We start from the raw sequence: 12,736 nt of genomic DNA on the forward strand, positions 1-12,736 counted from the left end.
GAGAGAGAGAGAGAGAGAGCGGAAGAGAGATTGCGAGATAGAGGTAAGGAGAGGGGACGAGGAGAGAGAGAGAGAGAGGGGGGGGGGGAGAGAGAGAGCAGAGAGAGACAGAGGAGAGAGAGAGAGAAAAAGAGAGACAGTCTTAATCCCGTTTAGTTTAAAACACGAAGAGGAACAAATCATACTTCATTGATCAACAAAAGACTGAAATGTGTCTTCTGTATAATATAAAGCTTTTTACATGTATAATAAATAAATAACAAGCCAGTACTGTATAGTATAATATAGTACAGTATATTACAGTATAGTTCAGTATTACCAGGCCTCTGTGTTATAACTAGGCTAGAAGACGTGATTGGTGGGTTAGCGGTTGTCCAGTGAGTCTGGAGGACTGTAAGACACTCGGGCTATAAGGAGCAATAGTTTACAGCATTCCTGGCCAGGCTTGCAGCAAGAGCAGATGGCATTAGATGTCAACTGATTTAACTGGGCTGCTGTTGTTTATTCTACCAGTGGAGAAGAGACTCCTGCAGGGCCTGGTATGTTTTTGCTACGACGCATCGAAAATGTTTAAACCGGGAGCTCAGGACACGGATATCCTATACGACTTGGTAATGTCGGAAATAGCTTCTCTTTTTTTTTGTTGCGTGCTTTTGCATTTGCTATTTATTTCATTTGTTTTAATACACCCGCTTGTTTATTTGTTTTTGTTTGAAGAATTAAAATTGTAATTTTTTTGGGGGGGGGGCTTTCATTGTTGAGCAAAATAACATTGAAAGTTGATTTGTGCATGACTGAAAAAAAAACAACTAGACAACGGTTACTGGATATATATAAATATATGAATATTAATTTGCAATCAAGTCAGGGTTAAATATAATTAATAAATATTTCAGTGAAATTGTAAGTATATTCCATATACATTTCAAATTAAAGAATATTTCTTTCTCCAAAAAGTCAATCGTTTTATTCATTATTAAGAGTATACCATTAAGTCCTAAGATGATTTAATTCTCAAACGTTCAGTTTATACATTGTCATATATTTTAATGTATAATGTATTAGTACTAGTGTTTCAATATTACTGTAATATAATTTGTTTTTTGCAATTTACATTTGTCCAACTCAATTAGCTTCATATTTTTGATGTAATCATTGAGCTACAGTTATTTTAAGATGGACACATTCAGTGTTGTATGTTATATCCTAATAATATCGCTCTAAAATAACATTTAATAAAACACTGCTATTGAAATAAATATGTTATTTTGATATTTTGAGATAGTGTATTAATAATTTCAAGACAACAACTATATCATGTGGTCATTTTCCCGAGATTATATTTTAACTGCTGTTATGTCAGAGATATTATTCTGCCACAAAACAAGGTGTTAAAAAGATCTAACATTATGTCAGAGATATTATTCTGCCACAAAACAAGGTGTTTAAAACGATCTAACATTATGTCAGAGATATTATTCTGCCACAAAACAAGGTGTTAAAAAGATCTAACATTATGTCAGAGATATTATTCTGCCACAAAACAAGGTGTTAAAAAGATCTAACATTATGTCAGAGATATCTTTCTGCTTCAAAACTAAGTGTTAAAACGATCTAACATTATGTCAGAGAAGTCTTTCTGCTTCAAAACACGGTGTTAAAAATATCTAACGTTATTTAAGAGATATCTTTCTGCTTCAAAACACGGTGTTAAAAATATCTAACGTTATTTAAGAGATATCTTTCTGCTTCAAAACACGGTGTTAAAAATATCTAACGTTATTTAAGAGATATATTTCTGCTTCAAAACAGGCTGTTAAAACCATATAACGCAAAATAACACACGTCAATATATCAATATTTAATTACAAAATGCTTTTAACGCCTCAATTAATTAAATTATTACAGTTTACAATGATACCAGTAATAGTAAATTACTTTAGGAGCAGAGTAGAGTACGTAATATTTTCAAAACATCTTGATGTAGCAGTTTCATTGACAGGCAGGCAGGCAGGCAGGCAGGCAGCAGACTAACCAGATAAACAGTGATACCGCATTAAATTGAATCCCGCTTTAAGAAGTCATACTCACTTCAACTACGGTGGAATCCCTGTGCTCTGGCTGGTATCCCGTTCCTTTAAGTTACGTTATAATCTTCTACAGCCAAGTCTGTCCAGTCCAGAGACAACAGAGAAACTTCATCAAAAAAGAGTTCTTCGAGAGTTCGTAGAACCTGTAACGCAACAAATTACCGGCTACAACACACCTTTTTCTTTTTCATTTCAAGTGTTAGAACCCACGGAGCTCCGATACACACACTATATAGCTGGGATCTCAAGAGACCGAGTCAGAGTGAGAACGACAGTTGTCCGATTACTGCTTCAGGCAGTGACTAGAGAGTGTCTGAGGAAGAGGGAAAGAGAGAGAGAGAGAAAGAGAGAGAGAGGGAGGGAGGGAAGGAGGGAGGGAGGGAAGGAGGGAGGGAGGAAAGCAGTGAGGGGAGGTGGAGAGGAGAGAGGGAGAAACAGTACAGAGAGAAGTAGAGAGACTGCTGTTGGAGCTGTTTGAAAGAGCAGAAAGTTGTTGCAGACAGCAAGGCAGTCAGGCAGTAAGGTGATAAGGCAGTAAGGTAGTAAGGCAGGCAGTAAGACAGGCAGTAAAGCAATAAGACAGGCAGTAGGACAATAAGGCAGTATGGTGATAAGGCAGTAAGGTAGTAAGGCAGTAAGGTGATAAGGCAGTAAGGTAGTAAGGCAGGCAATAAGACAGGCAGTAAGGTAATAAGGCAGTAAGGTAGTAAGGCAGGCAGTAAGACATGCAGTAAAGCAATAAGACAGGCAGTAGGACAATAAGGCAGCAAGGTATTAAGGCAGGCAATAAGACAGACAGTAAGGTAATAAAGCAGTAAGGTAGTAAGGCAGGCAGTAAAGCAATAAGACAGGCAGTAGGACAATAAGGCAGTAAGGTAATAAGGCAGGCAATACGGAGGTAAGGTAGTAAGGAAGGCAGTAAGACAGGCAGTAAAGCAATAAGACAGGCACTAGGACAATAAGGCAGTAAGATGATAAGGCAGGCAATAAGGCAGGCAGTAAAGTGATAAGGCAGGCAATAAGGCAGTAAGGTAGTAAGGCAGGCAGTAAGGTAATAAGACAGGCAGTAAGGTGATAAGGCAGGCAATAAGGCAGTAAAGCAATAAGACAGGCAGTAGGACAATAAGGCAGTAAGATATTAAGGCAGGCAATAAGGCAGGCAGTAAAGTAGTAAGCAGCCAGTAAGACAGGCAGTAAGGCAGGCAGAAAGGCAGTAATGTAGTAAGGAAGTAATGTAGTAAGGCAGTAAGGCAGGCACAAGGTAGTAAGGTTGTCACGCAGGAAGGCTGTAAGGTAGAAAGGCAGTAAGGTTGTAAATGAGTAAGACAGTAGGTTAATAAGGCAGTAAGGTAGTAAGGTAGTAAGCTAGACAGCAAGGCAGCTAGGCAGCAAGGCAGTAAGGTAGTAAGGCAGTAAGGCCATAAAATAGTAAGGTAGTAAGGCAGTAAGGCAGTAAGGTAGTAAGGTAGTAACGCAGTAAGGTAGTAAGGTAGTAAGGTAGTAAGGTAGTAAGGTAGTAAGGCAGTAAGGCAGTAAGGTAGTAAGGCAGTAAGGTAGTAAGGCAGTAAGGCAGTAAGGTAGTAAGGCAGTAAGGTAGTAAGGCAGTAAGGTAGTCAGGCAGTAAGGCTGTAAGGCTATAAGGCTATAAGGCAGTAAGGTAGTAAGGCAGTAAGGCAGTAAGGTAGTAAGGCAGTAAGGCAGTAAGGTAGTAAGGCAGTAAGGTAGTAAGGTAGTAAGGCAGTAAGGTAGTAAGGTAGTAAGGCAAAAGTCAGTAATGCAGCAAGGCAGTAAGGCCGTAAGGTAGTTAGACAGGTAGTAAGGCAGTAAGGCTGTAGGGTAATAAGGCAGTAATGCAGGCAGTTAGGCAATAAGGTAGTAAGGCAATACGATAATAAAACAGTAAGGTGATATGCAGGCAGTAAGGCAGTCATGCAGTAAGGCATGCAGTAAGGCATTAAAGCAGACAGAAAATAAGCAAAAAGCCATTCAGGCAATCAGTCAGGCAGGCAGTAAGGCAGTAAGCCAGGCAGTAAGACATCAAGTCAATAAGGTAGTAGAAGGGCACTAAGCCAGTAAAGCAGGCAGTAAGGCAGTAAGCCAGGCAGTAAGACATCAAGTCAATAAGGCAGTAAGAAGGGCACTAAGGCAGTAAAGCAGGCAGTAAGGCAGTAAGCCAGGCAGCAAGTCAATAAGGCTGTAAGGCAGTAAGGCAGTAAAGCATGCAGTGAGGCAGTAAGGTAGATAGGCTGGTAGTAAGGTAATAAGGCAGTAAGGTAGTAAGGCAGGCAGTAAGACATGCAGTAAAGCAATAAGACAGGCAGTAGGACAATAAGGCAGCAAGGTATTAAGGCAGGCAATAAGACAGGCAGTAAGGTAATAAGGCAGTAAGGTAGTAAGGCAGGCAGTAAAGCAATAAGACAGGCAGTAGGACAATAAGGCAGTAAGGTAATAAGGCAGGCAATACGGAGGTAAGGTAGTAAGGCAGGCAGTAAGACAGGCAGTAAAGCAATAAGACAGGCACTAGGACAATAAGGCAGTAAGATGATAAGGCAGGCAGTAAAGTGATAAGGCAGGCAATAAGGCAGTAAGGTAGTAAGGCAGGCAGTAAGACAGGCAGTAAGGTAATAAGACAGGCAGTAAGGTGATAAGGCAGGCCAATAAGGCAGTAAAGCAATAAGACAGGCAGTAGGACAATAAGGCAGTAAGATATTAAGGCAGGCAATAAGGCAGGCAGTAAAGTAGTAAGCAGCCAGTAAGACAGGCAGTAAGGCAGGCAGAAAGGCAGTAATGTAGTAAGGAAGTAATGTAGTAAGGCAGTAAGGCAGGCACAAGGTAGTAAGGTTGTCACGCAGGAAGGCTGTAAGGTAGAAAGGCAGTAAGGGTTGTAAATGAGTAAGACAGTAGGTTAATAAGGCAGTAAGGTAGTAAGGTAGTAAGGTAGTAAGCTAGACAGCAAGGCAGCTAGGCAGCAAGGCAGTAAGGTAGTAAGGCAGTAAGGCCATAAAATAGTAAGGTAGTAAGGCAGTAAGGCAGTAAGGTAGTAAGGTAGTAACGCAGTAAGGTAGTAAGGTAGTAAGGCAGTAAGGCAGTAAGGCAGTAAGGTTGTAAGGTAGTAAGGTAGTAAGGTAGTAAGGCAGTAAGGCTGTAAGGCTATAAGGCTATAAGGCAGTAAGGTAGTAAGGCAGTAAGGCAGTAAGGTAGTAAGGCAGTAAGGCAGTAAGGTAGTAAGGCAGTAAGGTAGTAAGGTAGTAAGGTAGTAAGGCAGTAAGGTAGTAAGGTAGTAAGGCAAAAAGTCAGTAATGCAGCAAGGCAGTAAGGCCGTAAGGTAGTTAGACAGGTAGTAAGGCAGTAAGGCTGTAGGGTAATAAGGCAGTAATGCAGGCAGTTAGGCAATAAGGTAGTAAGGCAATACGATAATAAAACAGTAAGGTGATATGCAGGCAGTAAGGCAGTCATGCAGTAAGGCAGGCAGTAAGGCATTAAAGCAGACAGAAAATAAGCAAAAAGCCATTCAGGCAATCAGTCAGGCAGGCAGTAAGGCAGTAAGCCAGGCAGTAAGACATCAAGTCAATAAGGTAGTAGAAGGGCACTAAGGCAGTAAAGCAGGCAGTAAGGCAGTAAGCCAGGCAGTAAGACATCAAGTCAATAAGGCAGTAAGAAGGGCACTAAGGCAGTAAAGCAGGCAGTAAGGCAGTAAGCCAGGCAGCAAGTCAATAAGGCTGTAAGGCAGTAAGGCAGTAAAGCATGCAGTGAGGCAGTGAGGCAGTAAGGTAGATAGGCTGGTAGTAAGGTAGTAAGGCAGTAAGGCAGGCATAACCAGGCATTAAGGTTTCAGTCAGGCAGTAAGGCATTCAGGCAGTCAGGCAGTCAGGCAGTAAGGCAGTCAAGCAGTCAGGCAGTCAGGTAGTCAGGCAGTCAGGTAGTCAGGCAGTCAGGCAGTCAGGCAGTCAGGTAGTCTGGCAGTCAGGCAGTCAGGCATTCAGGCAGTCAGGCAGTCAGGCATTCAGGCAGTAAGGCAGTAAAGCATGCAGTGAGGCAGTGAGGCAGTAAGGTAGATAGGCTGGTAGTAAGGTAGTAAGGCAGTAAGGCAGGCATAACCAGGCATTAAGGTTTCAGTCAGGCAGTAAGGCAGTCAGGCATTCAGGCAGTCAGGCAGTCAGGCAGTCAGGCAGTAAGGCAGTCAAGCAGTCAGGCAGTCAGGTAGTCAGGCAGTCAGGTAGTCAGGCAGTCAGGCAGTCAGGTAGTCTGGCAGTCAGGCAGTCAGGCATTCAGGCAGTCAGGCAGTCAGGCATTCAGGCAGTAAGGCAGTCAGGCAGTCAGTCAGTAAGGTAGTTAGGCAGTCAGGCAGTCAGGTAGTCAAGCAGTCAGGCAGTCAGGTAGTCAGGCAGTCAGGCAGTCAGGTAGTCTGGCAGTCAGGCAGTCAGACATTCAGGCAGTCAGGCAGTCAGGCATTCAGGCAGTAAGGCAGTCAGGCAGTCAGTCAGTAAGGTAGTTAGGCAGTAAGGCAGTCAGGCAGTCAGGTAGTCAAGCAGTCAGGCAGTCAGGCAGTCAGGCAGTCAGGTAGTCAGGCAGTCAGGCAGTCAGGTAGTCAGGCAGTAAGGCAGTCAGGCAGTCAGGTAGTCAAGCAGTCAGGCAGTCAGGCAGTAAGGCAGTCAGGCAGTCAGGCAGTCAGGTAGTCAGGCATTAAGGGTAGTCAGGCAGTCAGGCAGTAAGGCAGTCAGGCAGTCAGGTAGTCAGGCATTAAGGTAGTAAAGCAGGCAGTAAGACAGTAAGGCAGGCAGTCAGGCAGTAAGACGGTAAGACAGGCAGGCAGTAAGGGGGTCAGTTTCACAGGAAGACAAAGAGTCTGGACAGAGAAGACACAAGTTAGCTGTGACTCACACTTGCTCTCTATATGTAATTTACTAACTCAATCCTTAACAGCATTAAACAACAGACCCACAAGGCCCCCTCTCTCTTTCCAGATCCTATCATATGAGGTATGAGGGGGGGGGGGGGGGGGCGAAGCAATGTATCTGCCTTAGTTTGTGAGATGAACGAGCTCTGGGAAGGGAGGAGATGGTTTTTACAGTTTCTTTCCGAACAAATTACCGTTTGTTGGCAATGTCAATTCTTCCAAATTAATTCAAAATACTTGTGTACTATCCCATGTCGAATCTTTGATGTTCACGTCTGCCAATCGCGTTCTCCGTACCTACGGTACAAAACACAGCCGGTTGACATCTCAAGAGAGAACTCCGTCCGAAAAAAATGCTATCAGGTAAACGTGTCATCTATTTAGTTATAGAAACAGGATGTCATGAATGTAATCTATAAAATCAATGTAGCTAGCTAGTTACAACAGGTAGACCTGTTGCTTGCTAGGAAGAGCAGATAGCTTTATTACTCCTAGCATGTCATTCCACGTAATGATTCAAGACTTCAAAAATCTAAAGGACAACGAATGTAAATCTTAGACAGTCATCAAGGCACTCATTTCATTTATGCTGACAAACACGAAATTATACATTATCCCTGTCAATAGGTCTAGTTGGCACATCATCCCTGTCAATAGGTCTAGTTGGCACATTATCCCTGTCAATAGGTCTAGTTGGCACATTATCCCTGTCGATAGGTCTAGTTGGCACATTATCCCTGTCAATAGGTCTAGTTGGCACATTATCCCTGTCAATAGGTCTAGTTGGCACATTATCCCTGTCAATAGGTCTAGTTAGCACATTATCCCTGTCAATAGGTCTAGTTAGCACATTATCCCTGTCAATAGGTCTAGTTGGCACATTATCCCTGTCAATAGGTCTAGTCGGCACATTATCCCTGTCAATAGGTCTAGTTGGCACATTATCCCTGTCAATAGGTCTAGTTGGCACATTATCCCTGTCAATAGGTCTAGTTAGCACATTATCCCTGTCAATAGGTCTAGTTGGCACATTATCCCTGTCAATAGGTCTAGTTGGCACATTATCCCTGTCAATAGGTCTAGTTGGCACATCATCCCTGTCAATAGGTCTAGTTGGCACATTATCCCTGTCAATAGGTCTAGTTGGCACATCATCCCTGTCAATAGGTCTAGTTGGCACATCATCCCTGTCAATAGGTCTAGTTGGCACATTATCCCTGTCAATAGGTCTAGTTGGCACATTATCCCTGTCAATAGGTCTAGTTGGCACATTATCCCTGTCAATAGGTCTAGTTGGCACATTATCCCTGTCAATAGGTCTAGTTAGCACATTATCCCTGTCAATAGGTCTAGTTGGCACATTATCCCTGTGAACAGTTAACATGAATCTATTCTAATTAGTTTGTTCAAGTCAGATGTCAATTTGGTGTAATGTCATTGGTTACACTGACAGATAGGGGGAGATCGCGAATATACACTAAATTCTTCCCAGTCGGAAAATTTATGTAAGTGTTAGGTTATGTTCTTTAATAATGTGTTTTATTGACATATTTACAATGTGCACTAGGTTCACTATGTACACATCCTGATGTATCTAAATATATGAATATATATATCTATATATCTGTGTAAGGTACCTGTTAGATATTGCCAAGTACGACTCCAACCATATCATTACGTTTGCAGATGACACAACAGTGGTAGGCCTGATCACCGACAACGACGAGACAGCCTATAGGGAGGTCAGAGAACTGGCAGTGTGGTGCCAGGACAACAACCTCTCTGTCAATGTGATCAAGACAAAGGAGATGATTGTGGACTGCAGGTAAAGGTGGACCGAGCACACCACCATTTTAATCAATTGGGCTGTAGTGGAGCAGGTTCAGTTGTCCAAATCACCAACAAACTATCAGGGTCCGAACCCACCAAGACAGTTGTGAAGAAGGGCACGACCACGCCTATTCCCCATCAGGAGACTGAAAATATTTAGCATGGGTCCTCAGATCCTCAAAAGGTTTCTCAGCTGCGCCATCGAGAGCACTGGTTGCCTCACCGCCTGGTATGGCAACTGCTCGGCCTCAGACCGCTAAGTCACTACAGAGGGTAGTGTGTATGGACCAGTACATCACTGGGGACAAGCTTCCTACCGTCCAAGACCTCTATACCAGGCGGTGTCAGATGAAAAATTGCCAAAGATCCCAGCCACCCTAGTCATAGACTGTTCTCTCTGCTACCGCACGGCAAGCGGTAGCGGAGCGCCAAGTCAAGGACCAAGAGGCTTCTAAACAGCTTCTACCCCCCCAAGCCACAAGACTCTTGAACAGTTAATCAAATGTCTAACCGGACTATTTGCATTTATATGCCGCTGCTACTCGCTGTTTACTATCCATGCACATTCACTTTACCTCTACTTACATGTACATATTACCTCAATTACCTCGACTAACCGGTGCCCCCGCACATTGACTCTGTACCGGAACCCCCTGTATATAGCATCACTACTGTTATTTTATTGTTGCTCCTTAATTATTTGTTATATTTCAACAACAACAACAAATTATTAAAACTGCTTGGTTTGTTAAGGGCTTGTAAGTAAGCATTTCAGTGTAAGGTCTACATTTTGATTTGATTTGATCTGCTATTGGGAGCTTCCTGTATGTTATTTCTGTAGTAGTGAGTTAGCTTAGCATCCCCTAACGTAACGGTTGCATTCGTTCCCCTGCTAACACGCGGTTGTTTCCATGCTAGGATCCACAGCTGTCAACATCATCGAGCTATGCACATTTGATGTGCTGTCTATTGTAGCAGAATAAATAAACCAAACTGAGACTGCTGGCATTCCCTTAGTTGGATTATATATGTTAAATTATTAATATGTATATGTTTTTTTTTACGGGGTAGATCAGCTTCAATATTGCAAATAGATTGTGGCTTTCTAACCCGCTAGTATTTTTGGGGGTATCCATATTTTTGTTGAGTAATTTTTAGCCAATTTTTTTACTTCAACACAGAGAAAAGTACATCACACTTACAGTATCCTAGTAGATGTTGTCTTTTTTTTGACTGTCAGGATGTTCATGTCTAGCTCACAAACTACAATCCTTTGCTGTGAGGATTTTTTTTTATTCATTAATTGTTGCTTACTTCGTTTCCCATGATCTATTGAGATCTCCAGTCCTGTCTTGCTCCCAGAGATCAATCAAATGCTGTTCACCAAGCATGGGCTGATTCACTCTCCTGTGACCATCGTACTGCAGTTTGAACAAGCCCTGTTGTCACTATTAGACATTATGACCTCATATGCATTTTCGTTTTGTCTTCTCTTTGTGGGTTTTGTCTTACAACATCTAGTGCATTTTAGAGTTAATGACCACCTACAGATATATGCCTGTTAATAAAGCATCTCGAAAACTATTTTGAAAATAGGATCAGTTATGACGAAGTCCAAAAACGATCAACTTCACATATTTTGGCTTCGGCCCACCACCTAATCATTGATCCTCATAGGTCAGACACAATTCTGACTGCCGATTGGTACTTAGCGTACTTAGGAGGCCATTCCTTCTTCTTTTATTGGAAGAAATTGCTGTGTACCGACTTGGTACCGACTTGGGACCGACTTGGGACCGACTTGGTACCGACTTAGTACCGACTTGGGACCGACTTGGTACCGACTTGGGACCGACTTGGGACCGACTTGGGACAGACTTGGGACCGACTTGGGACCGACTTGGGACCGACTTGGGACCGACTTGGGACCGACTTGGTACCGACTTAGTACCGACTTGGGACCGACTTGGGACCGACTTGGTACCGACTTGGTACTTGTAGAATCGCATTGCTTGGCAGTGGCCGACAACTTGACTTTGGAACAATCAGAGAGAATGAACCTCCATGTGGGGAAGCAGACAGGAGTGACAACAAATTGGTGTAATCCACCCGGCTTTTCATCAGGAAAAACTCAGATTCATATGGAACGAATGGGCTGGTAAGTGCGGAACAATGCACAAAACACAAAATGGCTTTACCAAGCTAGCTATCTAGCAAGTAGACATCATTTTATTTATTCTCCATTATCCCATACTGCTTAGTGCCAGTTCACTTGCTCGCTAACGTTAGCTTAACGGCTAGCATCATCATTTGCCAGTAGCACAACATAGCTAGCTAGCTAGCTTCCCCACTGACTCTTGGCAGCTTACAGGGCATTTACAGGTAGCTCATTAAAAAATGAATCCCATTGTGATTTAATTATAATGTTGCTAGCTACACTATCTAGTTGTGGCCAGCTGGCTAGTCTTAACAAAGTCTTACTACAAAATCTAGCTAGCTAGACACAAAATCAATATGGGTTGCCTACTAGTTGGCTAACAATAGCTATCTACCGCAGACACAAGTCAAACAAGCTACTGCCACCTGGTGGTCTAGAGTATTTTGATTCTATTGGATGAGTGGTGGATCTGTACTGTTTGATGAACAAAAAGGTCAATGGCCGACACTCTGGGCAGAGGTGCTAAGTACCTCTCGGCAGTCAGTATCCTAAGAGAATGAGCTGCAGGGCAGATCCCTCCACCGAGCCCACGGCTGTCCTGTAGTTCTCCAGCCTCAGGGAAGAGCTCTCAGCTCGCTGCACCTTCAGGGCATGAGATTTTTCACCCGCTCTTTCTCCTTGTTTCTCTCTCTCTCTATCTCTGAGACTGTTTGGGGCAGCCCTGACAAATGTTCCTTTGGGTGCTGCTCTGCATTCTGGCGTTAGCGGGCCATTGCAGGGGCGCTGACAATTTACTACCAAACATATTGGTATTTTAGGGTCCAGCTGATTTAGATTTACTGTAGTGGTGGCAGGAGCTCAGACCTCTCCCTCTCTCTGTCTCCCTCTCTCTGTCTCTCTCTCTGTCTCTCTCTCTGTCTCTCTCTCTCTCTCTGTCTCTCTCTCTCTCTCTCTCTCTCTCTGTCTCTCTCTCTCTCTGTCTCTCTCTCTCTCTCTCTCTCTCTCTCTGTCTCTCTCTCTCTCTCTGTCTCTTCTCTCTCTCTCTCTCTGTCTCTCTCTCTCTGTCTCTCTTGTCTCTCTCTCCCCTCTCTCTGTCTCTCTCTCTGTCTCTCTCTCTCTGTCTCTCTCTCTCTCTCTCTCTGTCTCTCTCCCTCTCTCTGTCTCTCTGTCTCTCTCTCTCTCTCTCTGTCTCTCTCTCTCCCTGTCTCTCTCCCTCTCTCTCTCTCTCTCTGTCTCTGTCTCTCTCTCTCCCTCTCTCTCTCTCTCTCTGTCTCTCTCTCTCTCTCTCTCTCTGTCTCTCTCTCTCTCTCTCTCTCTCTCTCTCTCTGTCTCTCTCCCTCTCTCTCTCTCTCTCTCTCTCTGTCTCTCTCTCTCCCTGTCTCTCTCTCTCTCTCTCTCTGTCTCTCTCTCTCCCTGTCTCTCTCTCTCCCTCTCTCTCTCTGTCTCTCTCCCTCTCTCTCTCTCTCTCTCTCTGTCTCTCTCTCTCTGTCTCTCTCCCTGTCTCTCTCCCTGTCTCTCTCTCTGTCTCTCTCTCTCCCTGTCTCTCTCCCTGTCTCTCTCTCGCTCTCTCCCTGTCTCCCTCTCTCTCTCTCTCTCTCTCTCTCTCTCTCTCTCTCTGTCTCTCCCTCTCTCTCTCTCCCTCTCTCTCTCTCATGTTGGTTTGCTCTATCTGACATAGCAGGACCTTCAGAAGTAGTTAGGTTGTATGTTGTGGAAGTTAAGGGGTTGAGCAGCTCGATTAACCCTGTCTAGACTCCCACC

The 12,736-nt window shown here is 43.7% G+C and overlaps 1 protein-coding gene across 7 annotated transcripts in view; it reads right to left on the minus strand.

Annotated features, from left to right (window-relative positions):
• The window catches only part of LOC109881801 (eyes absent homolog 1-like), a 74,179-nt gene extending 71,774 nt beyond the window's left edge, over positions 1–2,405 (minus strand). For 5 of the 7 annotated variants that reach the window (XM_031836429.1, XM_031836428.1, XM_031836426.1 and 2 more), the window contains exon 1: positions 2,092–2,393. The gene's annotated coding sequence lies outside the window, so the exon portion shown is untranslated. Of the gene's footprint in view, positions 1–2,091 lie in introns of all 7 variants that reach the window. The other 2 variants (XM_031836424.1, XM_031836431.1) reach the window with 2 other exon arrangements.
• Between the last annotated feature and the right edge of the window lie 10,331 nt (positions 2,406–12,736).

The sequence above is a fragment of the Oncorhynchus kisutch genome, linkage group LG11 (assembly GCF_002021735.2).
Source record: "Oncorhynchus kisutch isolate 150728-3 linkage group LG11, Okis_V2, whole genome shotgun sequence".
In the NCBI taxonomy this organism is placed as follows: domain Eukaryota; kingdom Metazoa; phylum Chordata; class Actinopteri; order Salmoniformes; family Salmonidae; genus Oncorhynchus; species Oncorhynchus kisutch.